Source organism: Branchiostoma lanceolatum, chromosome 9 (assembly GCF_035083965.1).
Source record: "Branchiostoma lanceolatum isolate klBraLanc5 chromosome 9, klBraLanc5.hap2, whole genome shotgun sequence".
Taxonomy (NCBI): Eukaryota; Metazoa; Chordata; class Leptocardii; order Amphioxiformes; family Branchiostomatidae; genus Branchiostoma; species Branchiostoma lanceolatum.
Window position 1 is genome coordinate 15,306,869 of NC_089730.1, and position 16,314 is coordinate 15,323,182.

The 16,314-nt window shown below is 40.4% G+C and overlaps 1 protein-coding gene across 2 annotated transcripts in view; it reads right to left on the minus strand.

Annotated features, from left to right (window-relative positions):
* Positions 1–16,314, minus strand: part of LOC136442069 (zinc finger protein on ecdysone puffs-like) — a 47,929-nt gene that overhangs the window by 17,606 nt on the left and 14,009 nt on the right. The gene's annotated exons all lie outside the window — the stretch shown is intronic.

A 16,314-nucleotide genomic window follows, 5' to 3' on the forward strand; every position in this document is an offset into this window, starting at 1 on the left:
ATTCAAACAAAAGACCCTAATGCAGATTTAAACTACAGTATTGTCAACATCATTGTCATCTAATGGTTTTGCATCTACAACTTGTGAAATCTCCTGCTTTGTGAATACTGGTGTAAACTGTAATAAATATTGTACTTGAACGAAAGAACTTATTATACAGTTGCTGTCCCACTCATGACTTGTGTACATGTCTATTGAACATCTAACCCAGCTTTATCCTAAAGAATACAACACAGACAAGATACAGTCTGACTGGATACCAGTGTGTGACATGAGAAATCCTAATCATCCCTCCAGTTATCAGGTCATCTGGGGGTCATATAAACTGTTTATCATATGGCATGGCTTGGGTCAACTCAGCTACTGTATGAAACTGGATCTCTCAGGCTGCATAGTAACATCAGTCAGGCACACATTCTGGGTTAATCCCCACCATGCTGGTGAAAGCACTTTCTCTAAGCATGGATTTCTTGGCTATTACAGCTATTCGCTTGGCCTCACGGATTTGTAACACCCACATATGGTATCTACACTCATCTAAGCATTGGGGCAACCTATAGAGCAGAAACAGAGAAAGCGAATCACTTCGTATTCAATAGAAATACAATAACAAAGACGACCATTTATGCCATGGGAGTTTGAGAGAATGCTACATGTTGCAAACTGACATTGTGCCATACCACTTAATTTTTTTGTTCTCTGATATTTCATGCAAAATTCAGCAAGAGGTATCAAATCATAAATCTGACCATATATCAAGTCCCTAAAAATGTGTGAACAAGGGTACAGACTCTGTTTTCATGTTGACTTTTAACTTAAGTTAAGCATCATTTTTTTTATGAGGCAACAAATCAAATATGGTTTCGTCCATGGGAAATAAGAAAGAGAGATAGAACCTGTACCTACATCATAACATTTCCCTTTGGAGACAATTGGTACGCTGAAAGTTTGTGAGGTTCATGAGGTGCAAACATCCATGTAAACCTGTTGTTATATGTACCGTAGACACGTAGTGTACTCTGGGTGGTTTGGATTGATTTTAACAGTCTCGCCTGTTCCCCTAACCTAGAACAGACACTTTCTCTCACGATATCCCCTGGTAAATCTTCTTTAGAGGAAAACCAGGTCAGTCTCATCACCAAGGAGCCACAAGAAATGCTCTTGTCAGGCCTTCTTGGTAAATAAATGTCTCCAATTAGTAAGCCAAGACAGATCAGTGGGATACAAGCAGACTGAGTGGTACATCCCGACACTTCTCTCTGTTCCAGTGTGAAGTTAATCAGGGATTGAGGTGCTCTAAGAAATGGCTCTAGTAATTGGAAAGATTGGTAAAGTACATGTATGTACAGTGTATCTATTGGAGAAGCATTTCTATGACTTTTTCTTAGATAAAAAAAGTTAACATTCCTTTCTTATCATTCTCTATATCAAGGTACACGTTTTGAGATTGGCTCATAATACCAACCAAAGCCCCCAAATCGCTATTTCTGTTCTTAACTGTTACCAAGCATATCATCAATGTACATTTGTACCTTCATACATGTATATAGGCTTATCCAAAGGAAAATAGGTGCCTTGAAAATAAAATTGGTAAAAATAAAATGATACCAAAACTCTAAAATTATGAATTCAAACTCTAGCTGTTTCTGTTCTTAAAACTAATATTAAAGCATTAACTATATTGGCAAGGCAGATTATTACAATATAGATCAGATTTAGGCTTATCCCTGAGTGCCTTGCAGCTTTGCTGACACCTGTTGAAGATAATGAATTGCTAATGTCAAAGGGTCAGGCTAATGGCTGGCAGATGTGGATACTGTAATAAATTCTACATGTCCCAGATTACTCAGCACCAACTGGGTTAGACATAAATCATCACAGTTTTCCCAGGTGTCCATGGGCTGGAAATTCCACCTGCGTTATTGCTATATGTGTGTAGGTTACTGCAGGTTAGGTTAGATGCAGATGGCAAACAAAGAATTCGAACGGTTGCAGCATCTGACTTGACCTACCCTTCACAAATCAACTTTTTTTCAGCAGTATTGCAGGTAAAATCTTTGTCACCTTGCTCCATAATAATCCATTATACTTGGCTGCAACCAAATGATATGCTTGATTGTTTTCTCAAGTGACATACCACTGTTCAATACTCACATCTTAATCATTTGATGTCACCATGATGCCTCATTATATTCTAAATGCACATAATATATCCCTGGACAGAGGGCTAGGTAACCCTATATTGTAGTCCTTTAAACGTGTAACCCAAGTTGGAACTGTCCCTAAGTAAGGTCTGCACAAGTCTGGAATCAGCCGCAGATGGAGGTAGAACTCCCAGAGAGAGGAGAGCATAAAATCTCCTGTTCTGGTAGAGATGAACTCATGAAATTCATTGGCAACATGTTAACAGTGTTCATCACTGTTTGTATCTCATGTCAAGAGATGCATTAAGAATGTGTATGTTGATGACTACACTTTGCTCACCTGTGCATATTGATACATGTACACACAATAGCAGCAAGATATTATACATGTTTACAACGATCGTTCAGAAATAAAAGATATGTCAGAGTCTAGAGCATTTCTTTGAAAAAGACAATGCCTTTCATACTGCAATGTTTAAATAACCTGTAAATTGCTGCATTTCAATTTTGCATCAAAGTCAAAATCAAGAGTCTGCAATATCTTTGAATTCATGGTTGAAACAATTGTGGAAATACAATGACAGCACATATCCGTGGTACGATGAGTTCAAGGTGAGAGGGTAACGCAAAGGCCACAAACTAAAAACCTAGCCAAATTTGCAGTACCTATATTAGCTGCCTCACAGAAAGAATTGGCAGATGAGACTGAAAATCCTTGGGCTTGGCAGACTCCCTACTGTCCGGGCTTGCCCCATAGACGTGTGTTTATGTCTGAGGGGATACTGGTACCATCACACAGGTGCAGGTAATAACTTACAGCCCTTACTTTAGGTACCCTCCCAGTGGCGAAAATAAACTTATGCAGACTCTTGGCACCTAATACAATCTTCATGTACTGTCTCAGTGAATGTCCTTGAACTACTAGATCTGGTATGTGACTTTTTCACTGGGTATACAAAAAGATATACCATTCCTATCAATCTAATACTGAAATGGATATATGCATAACCATGTGTGTCGTAACTTTTGCATTAAAAATTGTAACATATAAGAGACTCTATTTATGACTAGGATTCCCTCGGAAATCCCTGACTAGGATTCCCTCGGAAATCCCTTTCTTGGCAAGAGCAGTGCATGGGTGGTAACCTCTCTTCCCCCTTCTTAGCTCTCAATCTTTTTTTATGAGCACACTTACAATGTCCTGAATTGATCAGTCAAGGACACACCCCTACACTGGTAAATTATAACTACATTTTACATCTGGGTGCCATAGATAACCTCTCAAAATGGACCTCATCCATGCTTCTTTACCAGAATCTCTTTCTATCTACACATACCCCAAGGCAAGGTGGTGGGGAGCGGAGCTTGGGTAGCGGACTAAAGCTAAGAAGGCTGGACTTCAGGCTAACCCCAAGGAGGTTACTAAGGTCTTGCTTCAATTCCACATATGTACCAACCTCCTTCCATGCTGGTCAGTGGCACTGAGGAATCAATTACCCTTCCACAACCCCAAGGGCTTTAAGCTTTCATCCCCCACAATCCCGCTGAGGGCTGACACACCCCTCTCTCCCACCTGGGCTGACAGGAAGTCACCTTTGACCCCGGGAGGTCTCTCCCACTGGCGCTCCTGGTCAGAGCCCTTGCTGATGTGATTAACACAGATTCAATATCATATTGTACAGTAGTCATTCTTTATATGCAAAAAGGTCATTTTTGGACAGTACAGTAGTTTGTTTGCCTCATTTGTGTGCTATGTACGTATCTGTTTCAACTTCACAATGCATTCTGACCAAACTGTATTGTTTCAGAGAGATTATATGTTTAAGCCAGAGAGATTATATGTACGTAGTCCAGTGGTTTAGCGACTCTGCCTCTGATCAAGAGGATGGGAGTTTAAATCTGCTACTGGAAAGGGTCGCAGTCCTTAGGGCGGGATGTAAAGCCGCTGTCCACTATTCATTCTACTTGTTGAAAAGAGCTAAGGGCATTTCACCGGTACACTGTACTGAACCTGTAAATACTGTACATAGCCTCTGTCTTCTCTGTCACGAGCAGTAGAAGAAAATCCCTTCAATGAGCTAAACTGGTTTGAGATTACTTTCACTTTCAAGTATATAAATATGTTTCAAACTAAGTTGGGTACGTTTTACGTCTATGTTAATATGTACATTTGTACTGTTTCATGTAGCTACAGTCTTCCAGTATGACTATGAGTCTCAAGAAAAAGGGCCCCAAGTGATAAATGGACACAGACTTTGTGCTTTTGAGAATGACCTTCAAAAAAGGTATTTGACCTTGTAATAAAAGGGTCAAATAGTGAACTCTGTGTCGCCCTACCAAATGGAGGGATGCGAAAATAGATGTTGACCTTCCCAGACCCGACAATCGTCTCAGATGTACAGGGAAGAATGGGAATTTATGACTTCCTTCTTCAAATAACATGGAGGGATTATCACTTCAAAGAAGGGATTATAACATCTGTTTTGTGACTCTATATTTACAGAAAACAGCGTCCTTGAGAGTTGTGTTGAATTTTCTAAATCCGATTGAAGTCCAAAACGGTGACATATGCATTTCATTTCGACCCTGAAATATAAAATTACACTCAGCTTCAGAAATCATTATAGGTATAATGTGGAAATTGCATAAGCCACAACGACCTCCGTGCTGTTTCGAGACAATCATAGCAGTATGCAATCAAAGGGTTAAAACCAACATGTTAGACACTACTTCACAGCGACCACAGGGTAGAAAATACTGAAATATCTTTTGTAATTGGGCCACATTCTTTTCCTATGTACAGTCAAACCTGCCCAAGGCGACCACCCGGCGGACCCAGCAAAAACGGTCGCGATGGACAGGTGGTCGCCATGAAGAGGATTCCACTCTCATGTTTCCAGGATGGAAAATTATGTGAATTTAGACAGCATGACCCCCACCAGGCTCAATTCTCATTGACTGAAAGATCACACAAAAATTATATTTTCTGTTATCGTTGTAATAATTGTATACCGCTACATCGTGTACAAATTTTCGTCATAATTTTGTGTACAAAACAATGGTTGCCTCGATGATCTCGCAGCGCCTTCCCGCATTCACACGTTACATTAAATAGTACACACACACACACTCATCATCGAAGTTTTAAGGCCTAAGCTATATCCCTAGAAAACACCTGCTGGCCCCAGCCTTTTTTGGGCGCCGACCGCTGGTTAAGAGGGTCCAAAAGTTTTTGCCCGCCGCGAAGTCATTTTTCGGCGAAATTTAGTAAGACACAGACACATTTTTGTTGAAAATACAAGAAATAGATAATAGTTTCTGTGAAATCTGACTTTTTGACGCCATGTAAGACGTATTCGTTTTGAGTTTTTTGGTAAACTATAACATAACGATAGGCACAATAACATCACAAACATTTGTCTTTACAATTTGTTTATGAAGGGGGAACGTTTTATTAAAACACTTCATGGAGGAATCAATGCTATAACATTGCTATTTCATATATTTTTGTCCTTATTTTTGTCCTTCAAAGTCTTGAAAGCATTTCCGTGAAATCTGACAACAAAATGATCCGATGTCACCACACGCTTGAAAATTAGGCGGCCGCCATGGGCAGGGATTGTGCTCTATGCGATCCCAATTCGTGGCGGTCGCGTTGGACAGGTGGTCGCCTTGGGCAGGCAGCTTAATGCTTGTGCCTATGGAGAAAATTTTCGGGACCGAGAAAAAGCGGTCGCCATGGCCAGGTGGTCGCGTTGAAAAGGTGGTCGCCTAGGCAGGTTTGACTGTATATGTATGTATAACATAAACTGAGATATGTACGATATGTAGTAGCTTGCGAAATTGGATACTGCTTTGACGTGGGGTATGCTGCCTATGATGAACACCACCTCCGGTGATGGAATAACATGTAAAAAGGTATTAACCTACTCACTGCTGTTTAACTGTAACCAATAGAGAACGGGGTGCCAAATGGATACTTCGGTGTGCTAAAGGTTCAAGCACCCTTCTTCAGAATAAGTGTAATGCCTTTTTGATAGTGCGGCAATGTTTTTCAGCCACTGACACTACTCTTTTTGGCAAGTGTGTTGAGCTCTTTTAATGTACAGAGGTTTAAAATCTGGGTATATTATAACATCCCATGTATAAGAACGAATCGGCAGACCCTAACAATTGTGCAGTGCAGGATTCCAACCCATACCCTCTGGATCCACGGAATTTGATCCATATGGCGGAGAAACATGGTCAGTAAAGACATGTGCCACAGAGACGTACAATTGTACTGTAAACAACTTTGCTACACTAAGGACATGGTTATTTGGGTATGCACTGCAAATGATCATTATCACCACAATGATGGGAAAATCATTTGTTTTCGCACAGTGCACTGTAACCATACTTTATCAAGATGGAACCACTTGAACAATACCAGAGTTGTCACACCACAAACCAATTCCACTTTGAAGCACTGTCATTTACTGCCTAAGCACCATTGATCTGCAGTTTGGAGCTCGACTACACTTGACAGAGAGGGCAAAGGTATGGATCAGTCTCAGTGAAAAAATCTTTTCTGTATTAAATCTAGAACCTTTTAACATTGAAAACAGCTGGTACAAGTATTAGAATGTAATCAATGTAACATGGAAAGCAGGCTTGAACTCTGGTCTGAGGCCTAACCTGATGGTATCATACCTTGACCTCACTTTGTGCCACAAGTCTCCAAACTACCTACCTGACCCAGCTTATCCGAAGTTATCGAACCTTACCGGACCGCAAGTCATCCCAATTTACCTCCTAAACCTAACCCTTCTGGTGTAACTTCTCAAGTTACTTCCTTAATTCTAAGACTTCAAACTTCATTAAGTAGGATGGTAGTAGCAAGAAAAAGTTACCATGAAGAAGACACATTATGAAATTTGACCTTCCATAAATCTGTTTCTAGCATGGATTATACTGATATTTCTTGTGACAGAATAGTCTCATATGAACTAGAACTGGAAATATAATTTTGTAAAAGACTGTATTCCAAACAGAGAGAAAAGTTGTACAGCATTTAAGGGTTCGAATCTTCAAGGGGCTTTAAAAGCTCCCTGGAATCTTCCAGAAAATTGCAGTTTTCACGCACTGTTAGATGAACAATGAGGCGTGAAGAAGACTATCAACATCACAATGGAAGGTAGTCCCCTTCATCTGTATCAACCAACATAAGGCTTCCTCATTATCCAGGGGAGAAACAGGTAGTTGTTATTAGGTACCACCCTGTACAAATTTTAATACACATTCTTTCACATCCACCCCATAGTTCAGTAATTATATGTTGAGTCTATGGCATTAACACAGCAGGTTAATATTGTGACCTTTGCAGCCTTTAATTTCATCCAGGGATGATAATTTTTCCTCCTTCAGAAGATGAGCGAAAACAGAAGGGTTTTCCTACGTGGTGGCAAATACCCCATAGGTCAACCAACACATTTGATGTAATGTTTGTGATATCAATAAAAAATCATTACTCGGAAAATGTAGTTCATTTTCTACTGCAGCATCAGAATGGGAGAAAACGCAAGAATCTCCACCTGTGAAAAATCTTTTCTTTTTTTCCCCTTGGCTATCTGCCAGGTCCAAGGAGAGACCTGTTTCTTATTTGTGTCCAGACTGACACAACAGTACCCTATGGGATAGATGTCTGCTACCAGGACTGGTCCTCATTTCTAGAAGGCTACACAGTACATGTTTGCACATACCATTCATACATGAGCTACCAATCTATTATCCTATGCTATGTCCTCATAAATCATTACGATATACCAAGCACAGAAATATCTCATAAAATTCTTCACATTTCAAGTGTTTACTATTGCACTAGCATACTTACATGTATCTGGGCCACCACTAAATACAGCACTTTTCCACACCATTACATTTCCTTGTTGGTGCATTCTGGCAGGAAGGAACTTGAACAACCTTGAAGTACATTTTGCACTGTGCTGACGGACTTGCGTAAGATGTTTTCCACGTGGACTTTACAACTTCCGTCTTTCCAGCTAAAAGGTCCCCCAGCTTCCGTTCTTTGATGCAAAGGCCAGACGAATCTTTCAACCAAATAAATCCTTGTTTAGTAGTCTAGGAGAATAGGGCCGCCCCAAATTCTAACTGGTTGACTAACAGGTTTGAAGGTTAACAACATGTAGCATTCACAAATATTATTAGTACTCGAACATACAGTATTTAGGTAATGTGTAAACCCCTTGTTCACAGCCTAAAGTTGTATGCTGGGTTCAGGACCAAAAATGCAGAAATAATTGTTCCAAGGTACAGGGGTTTCAAAGGGCTGGCCTTGAAGGTAGCCCAGAACAAAACAATTTCAATGTCAAGGTGCTAGCTTCTTTGGGGGGCAAACCGGGACAACTTAGTCATAATGGCTAGGGATTTGGCATAATGGAAGCACATGTTCAATATTCCTAAGGGGGAAACTTCACAAAGTGCTTAGGGCATGGGTTGAGCTGTAGCCTCAAAATATCTGCCAACAGGGAATGTTTCGAACAAAAACAAGTTTTTCCGAAATTCAAAACAGTGACGCACATTCATACTCAGGTTGCAAAAACAATTTCGGAGTGACTGAGAAACTGTCACCTCAAATCTTTGTTTCGTTACTTGTAGTAATCTTTATTTCTTCTTTTCAGTTATTCTATTTCAAATGTTTTAATTCAATTTTGTGCACTTTTTCTTCTTTCATATCTAAGACGCAACGTTGCAACTTGTGTGCTGTAGACTGGAAGAAAAGTAAAGATATTTGAACAAAAGTTTTTCCTACTTTTGAAGATATATTTCAATGGCCCTTGGGATAATAACTGCTCCAAGAACATAATCTCCAAGCAGATGTGGGATAGAATAACGTAACATTCTTTAGCAGCGTGGCCTCTCTGCAGTGATACAGTCAGAAAATGTTACAGTCTTCCAATACCACATCTGCTTGGAGATGCCTGGTGGGCCACCTGTCCTACCTGTCACCATGGTTACAGTCCTGTCAATCATCTACCTCTCCATGTTACATGGCTCATCACAATCTACACCACAAGTGGGTCATTATAGCCATCTTCAATTACACCACATCTGCTCTAAACATTAACAGTCTGTTGGAAATGCAACAAGTCACAAGCCAGGATCTAGAGTTCATCAGTATTTTGCCTTGTGTACACTGTGGCTATGCAAGGTTCCAAATATCTATCTGCAACCAGAAATTTGTAGAAAACTTTCAAGAACTGCAGAAAAAATACACACTTGCAACTTGGCAACCTAAAAGAATGTAGGCATGATAGCTCTATGGTGCAAATTCATTTACTTTTGTGGAAATGGGGTTTTCAGTGTTTTGACTGTCAAAAAATTTTGTTGTATAGTACTATTAGTAGTCAAGGAAGACATATTTGTGGTGTCCTGATGAATTAGCAGACGTCCGAGCAAAAAAAAACGTGAAAAAAAAGCCACATCGAAAGTTGAGAGATTTACAGTAACGAATCACATATTGCAGACATGCAATTTGAACCCGTATCATACTTAAAAGCCCAGAGGAAAAATTTTGATCCTTGGAGCTACCTGGAGGCTTGATAAAGTTGATTAGATGGAATCTGCTAGAAATGAACTTGGCTTTATAATGCCAGACCAGCAAAACATGCCTGGTATGCAGGGCTGACTCCAGCTTTACATTTTTGTCTGTCCTACTCAGTATTACAATATAGTTTTTTGGCGGTTGGGGGACAGCAAGGGTCAGAGACATGCAATTATGGCGAAAATGTATTTTCATATCATGAAGTTCAGATTTTGGGGACTGACACAAGCAAATTTCTGTCCTGGACGGAGGGAAGGGTCCTGGAGACAGCTCTGCTGGTATGCCTTTTAACTTCCTATAACTGAAACCAGGTGACTCTTTTGAGGATAAAAGCAAGCACCTCTACACGTCAACATAGAAACGTCTCTCTGGCAAAATACCAGAAATAAAGATCATTCTAGAATGAAAAGATAACACTTTAAGATGTGGCCTTTCTCCTGACTTTAATTGGTTCCACAACAGGAAATTGAGGCCAATTTCACAGAGGACAGTTATCTCCTTCCTTTGAAGGCAATTTCCAATCTTACCTGAACTTGACCTTTAATCAAGCTAATGTGTTGTGCCAGACAGTGTGGCATACTCTAAAGATAGACTGTGATGTGTTTCATATTAGCAGAATTACAAAATAATGAAGGGTAACTACTTAAAGGTCTGGCTAACGGGCTAATTCCAAGAACAAGGAACTCAGGAATGAAGATTATAGCATCTACACTAATGGTATTGTAAAAAACGTGTACTACTTATGTGCACTACTGTTTATTACGGGATTATAGTATAAATGTGGATTTGATTATTTCCTCAGAAGCAAAGGGAGCTGAAGCATAGAAATTTCCCCCATAACATAGGGGTGTGGATTAGAAGTGAATGGTAGTTTTCCCTTTGTCTGTGATAAAAGAGATATTAGGATGCACCTTAGAGATTTCATTGAACATGGTCTCAAGACAACCTAAGTTGTTGACTAAAGGCTCTTGGTTTGAATCCCTGGCAGGCCCCGGTATTACTTGAGAAAGGCACTATCACCATCCAAGGAAGCCCTGATGTATAGTGCAAAATGTTACATTAGTCACCTGTAAGTCCCAGAGAAGCTAGAGTATGTTCTACCTCTATCAGCAATCTACTTTAAATTTTCAGATGGCAACCACCTGAAAGGGGAGGTCCATTAAGGTGGAAGTTAATTCCCTCCTTCCTATGTCGACTTGCAAAAGGATATTCACTTGGGACTAGAATCTGACATTCATGATAGAAATACCTGTCAGAGATAATGTTTTTGATTGAGGGGGAGGGGGGCAGGGGAGGTACAGTTGTCACTAACACTAGTAACAGTGCAAGCCAATACTACTGACTCCATATCCCCAGTGGCATTAACAAAGATATCATATACTGTTGTTCCTGTGCCTTGCACACAAAAATTGGAGAGGATTAAGGTAAAGTCTTCTAATACACAAGGAACCAGCTGGTGCAAGAAAGCGAGCTACATGTAGAAAAAGTGTTGTCGCTGTTATATATGGCAGGACATGTCTCCAGGACCCACCCGTCCCTCCATACAAGCTTCAATTGCTTGTTGGAACCAAAACAAAATTCATCCTGCTTGTCTGAAAAATTTGGACTCCGTAACAAAAACTTGATGAAAAAATGTATTTTCGTGAGCTGGAAATGACAGACTCGAAAAAAAAAAGAAAAAAAAAGAAAATGAACAACATGGGCTCCCAAACAATGAGAGGGATGGAAAAAAATTTGAGCTGGAGACAATCATGTATTACAGGTACAGATATGTTAACAATAGACAATGTTTAAGGAGTCAGTATGAAATAGAAAACACTTAGCATAGTAGATTGTGAGGATATTTATTTTCTGGACACGGGTACATATCCCCAAATAGTTACAGGTCCTGAACAGCAACATCACTTTACTCCTTGACACCTGTGCCATACTTTCCTGTCCAAGAAAACCTCTGGAAGTTTGTTACGCAAGGACTTGGCAAGAACGTCAGGGAAGATAGAATGACAATGTTTCTATCTGCATTCCGGATATTACCACAGTTTGGCATCCAGAGAAGGCAATGCCAAAATCATGTGTGTCAGTCAACTTCAGCCTGCCCTGGTCTTCATTACACAGTATTGCACTGGAGTTGCCAAAATATCTTTCAGCGCACATTCTCGTCTGTCTATATCATTAACAAGTAGTTTTTCTTGGCCCAGAAATTAGACAAACAGGTATTCTGTGCCAAGGTACATGTACATTATACATATCACATTTGTATCAGATGCTTTTTTCATCTAGGTAGGATGAAACCAAAGTAAAGTAATACCAGATCTAGAGATGACCTCTTTCAGCACACATGTATGGACTATTCTGTGCATTAAGGTTTCAAACTAAAAGGTGTAAGACGTACTAGTAGATAAGACTGACATTGTGTGACAACATGCATGACAATTAGATCTGCCTACACATGTACAGTAGCTTGCCTTCAGTACAGTACAGAAAGGCTTGTGCTACTGTTTTCACAGGTGTCAGTTGTAGAGGGCTGTCTCCAGACCTGTACCTCCATCCAGGGACGGAAATTTTCTTGTTGGGATGGACAGAAATTTCACCCTACCCATCCCAAAGAATCTGAACTTCATGACATGAAATTGATTGGAATATATTCTCGTTAAGCTTAAAATGACAGGAATTAACAACAAGGACTCCAAACCCATCAGTGGGACAGAAAAACATCTAAAGCTGGAGATAGCCCTGCATTAGTACCACACAGTGACACAAGACTGGCTGTGAAGCCAATTTGTGCTGATCACAAAAGACGTCACTGGTAAGACAGTTTTAAGAACGACTAGATGATGTATGTGCACACTTGTCTGAAAAGCAAAAGATTCTCTTGCCCGAAGAGTTGCAATAAGGTGTAGCAAGACGACTCCAGATGTAACAAATTAATGTTCTGAAGGCCAAGGGTATTTCTGACTACCAAGTGACTCTCCTTCAGATGAGCCCAACAGGGGTTATGGGAAAGGAGTGATCTCGGAAGGAGGTTGGGACTCGAGAGACCATCTAATGCCACTGATCCACTATGGATCATCTGAAGTTCAAGTTCAAAAAGCTGTAGGTTGATGGGCTAGGCAGCAGTGGACCCAAGGGAGAATATACAAGAGATCCAAGGACTTAGAATAGATAGGAGTGGATCCAACAGAAAATATACAGGGCATCCAAGGACTTGAACTAGAACGCATAGGACCCAAGGGAGAATATACAGGGCATCCAAGGACTTGAACTAGAACGCAGAGGACCCAAGGGAGAATATACCGAACCCCTGGTCTCCAAGCAGATGTTGGGTAGAAAACATGACGATTTGCAATCCTTAACGTCTGCTTGGAGATCTCCTCCTTTCAGGTACAAATGTCATCCTCGAAAGTTACCCTTGAAAATCACCTATGGCCTACATAGCTGCAACTATGGCTCTCCCAGAACTGTTTGGCTTTATCTCAAGGCCAGCGATCTCCCCTGTAACTTAGTGTAAGCCTCCCAGGGCTCCTGTGATATCCCTCCCTGGTGGCCTATAGCCTACAGACTTGTAACATGTCTCTTGTTTACTCCTGACCAGGAATATACCTTTTACGATGTTGAGTTTGCTAACAGATCCCTCCGTCTTCAACCAAAAAGAGCAGTGTTTTAATAGTCATCAATGGCGTGCGAATAATGTGACAAGTCTTTGACATCTGCAAACAAATGCACATCTGTTTCACAATAAATGCTACAGTAGTACAGGTTCGCTTCAGGAGCTGAGAGAGTAAAAGTGACATTGACACTGAAAGTTAAAGTCACAGCAAAACTTGACAAGTGCCTGTTATACCTGTAGAATTTCCAGAGTTCAACATCATGATGAGGTGGCTTCATAAAAAAATCCAGTACCTGCCTGTATCTACATTGTGTACCTGTCTTAATAGCTGTTGAATCTCCATATTCATATATACTTCAGTTGGCTTCATCAAAATCAAGGCTGCTATTCATCCAAAATCCAAGTGTTTATGCATATTTTGAATTTAAAGTTTCCATTTACTTCAACTTTAAGGCTAATTAGAATTCTGCCATCTGTTTGTGTAGACGAATAGCAATGTGTTTAACCTACATGTACAGACAATGGTAGGTTCAAAATTGATTATCACTGGTGTTTAATTCATTCTTCATCCTGTAGACTTCTGCCAATGTTATTTCCTGGGCCTGAAGACTTGGCCATGTGACAGGGCTTTATGTGCCTACTGGCTCTTCCATCCATGCCTCCCTGTCTGTGTTTTCCTGGATGGTCTCCAAGTGTAAATGCAGGTCTGAGCTTCTATGGGTCAGGCAGATAGCAGAGGGCTTCACAGTCTCTGAGAAAAACACTTAATTGGCACAGCAAGGGATCTTTCAGGATAACAGAACAACAACACTCTACTATCATTTAAGCATCATCACTGTCAGTTTTCAAGAAAAACATACCTTACACTTACAGTATCCTTAGGAGGGTTGAGGGTATCTGCCCAGATATTTGGTGTGTAGTAATCTAAACAAGAAAAAGTGCAACCTTTTACCAATGCTGAAAACTATTCTACAGAGGATATGCTTACAATATGCACTTTGACAGAAAGCTGCTAGGGATACTGAAATGAAGTCAGTTCATTTCCACACCTATACACCTACTGTAATACACTGAAAATCAGTATCATCAAGCTCTTCTCAGTTCTGATGTTCACAAACAACCAATACATGTAACCTTCCATTCTAGAAAAAAACCCTTACATGAGGATTGCTTGCTCAGAAACAATTTACTGAAATCGTGTGCTCCTAAATGTAGGCCATGGGAGTCCATGTTTCCAGGGCCCAAGGGGCCTGTTTTTTACACTGACTTCTTCCATGCGTGTAGCCGTGAAGTTTATAAGGTCAACTTTAACATGTTTGTTCAACTGGTGCAGCAGAAATTTACGTTAGGGCCAAGAACCTTTGAAGTACCTTCTGCTAAAACTGTTTCCTCTGTAAAACCCTGCCTTCCTCCACTGTGTGCTTTATCTCGCATCAGATGCACCTGTCAACGTAATCCCAGAGGGCTGATCACCAAGCAGATGTTGGGTTGAAAATCCTCAACGAAAAGCATCACCAGATGCACCTGTCAACGTAAACCAAGATGGCTGATCTCCAAGCAAATGTTGGGTTGAAAATCCTCAACGAAAAGCATTACCAGATGCACCTGTCAAAGTAAACCAAGATGGCTGATCTCCAAGCAGATGTTGGGGCTGAAAATCCTCAAGGAAAAAGCATCACCAGATGCACCTGTCAATGTAAACCAAGATGGCTGATCTCCAAGCAGATGTGGGGCCAGGGCTCCAGACTAACTTTTAGGCCTAGGAGCACTGTGCTCCTAACTCAAAAAAGTTAGGGGCACCAGCAAAAATCTAGGGGCACCACTACAAAAAGTTGGAAGAACAAGCAAAAGTCTTGGCTATACCAAATAATACTCCTATTAATCATTGTTATACGTTAACAACCGGGAATAAAGTATTTGAATAGATCATAAAAGATAAAAACCTACATTGATGGTGCAGAACAATTGGCAATTCAATTCATTCAATACCTTCCTACATACTGATACTAGTACGATGGATTTTTAGAAAAATTGGGCATAGGTTCCCCGGCTGGCCCCTATCCGGGGGCCACGGTGCCTCAAGTTCAACAAGTTGAAAAATACACAATGGTATTTTTTACTTGGAACAAGGCAGGTAATGATTCACATAACCTTGAATGATAAATAAATAGATGACTCTAGAACTTATCTATTGGGTTCATGACCAAAACAAATAAAGTCATATTCCATAATTTGAAACTTCACTGCTGGCATCAAGTTCAACATTTTTACAGGCATTTCTTTTCTTTTTACCCTCACCCTCTGTCTACAGATAATCCAAAATACTTTAATATCCTTAAAATTCTTGCTCAAAATAGTATCAAAAATGATCTGTTTGTGCCGACCCAGTCAAATCGGGAACTTCGAAATACGTAGTTCAAATTTCGCGCGTCAGGACCGCGCGGCGCCGTCATCCAATGACAGGCAGACCGCATGGGGAAAGCTTTGTGATTCGCCGCTGTGCAGTATAGACAGCAGCAGAATGAAAGTACATGCAGCACCATAACAACGGGCAGGTAATGAACTTTGAAATGATACCGGTGACAAAAGGAAAATTTGATATTTTTTTAAATAAAACTCCACTTGAATTGATTCATCAATTTTTGATCGTAAAAATCATCGCTTGAACAGGTATAAATATGACCGCAGGAAACAAGCCTTTCAGTTTCATTCTGCTGCGGTCTATTTTTCATAAACATCATGGCCGCCATTGTCATTGAAAGCAGCGAGCGTCCGGCGAGCGCTCACTTTCATCGACAAAGTTTTGGCGTTTGAAACATTTTACAAATCAAACAAATACACCACAAAGGAGAGAAACTTATATCCTTTATTTCTATGGGTAACTTTGCCACTAGGAACGGATAGTTTTTGTACCGCGGGTGTGGGAACATGATAGAAAATTCACCGACGATATTCGCGGT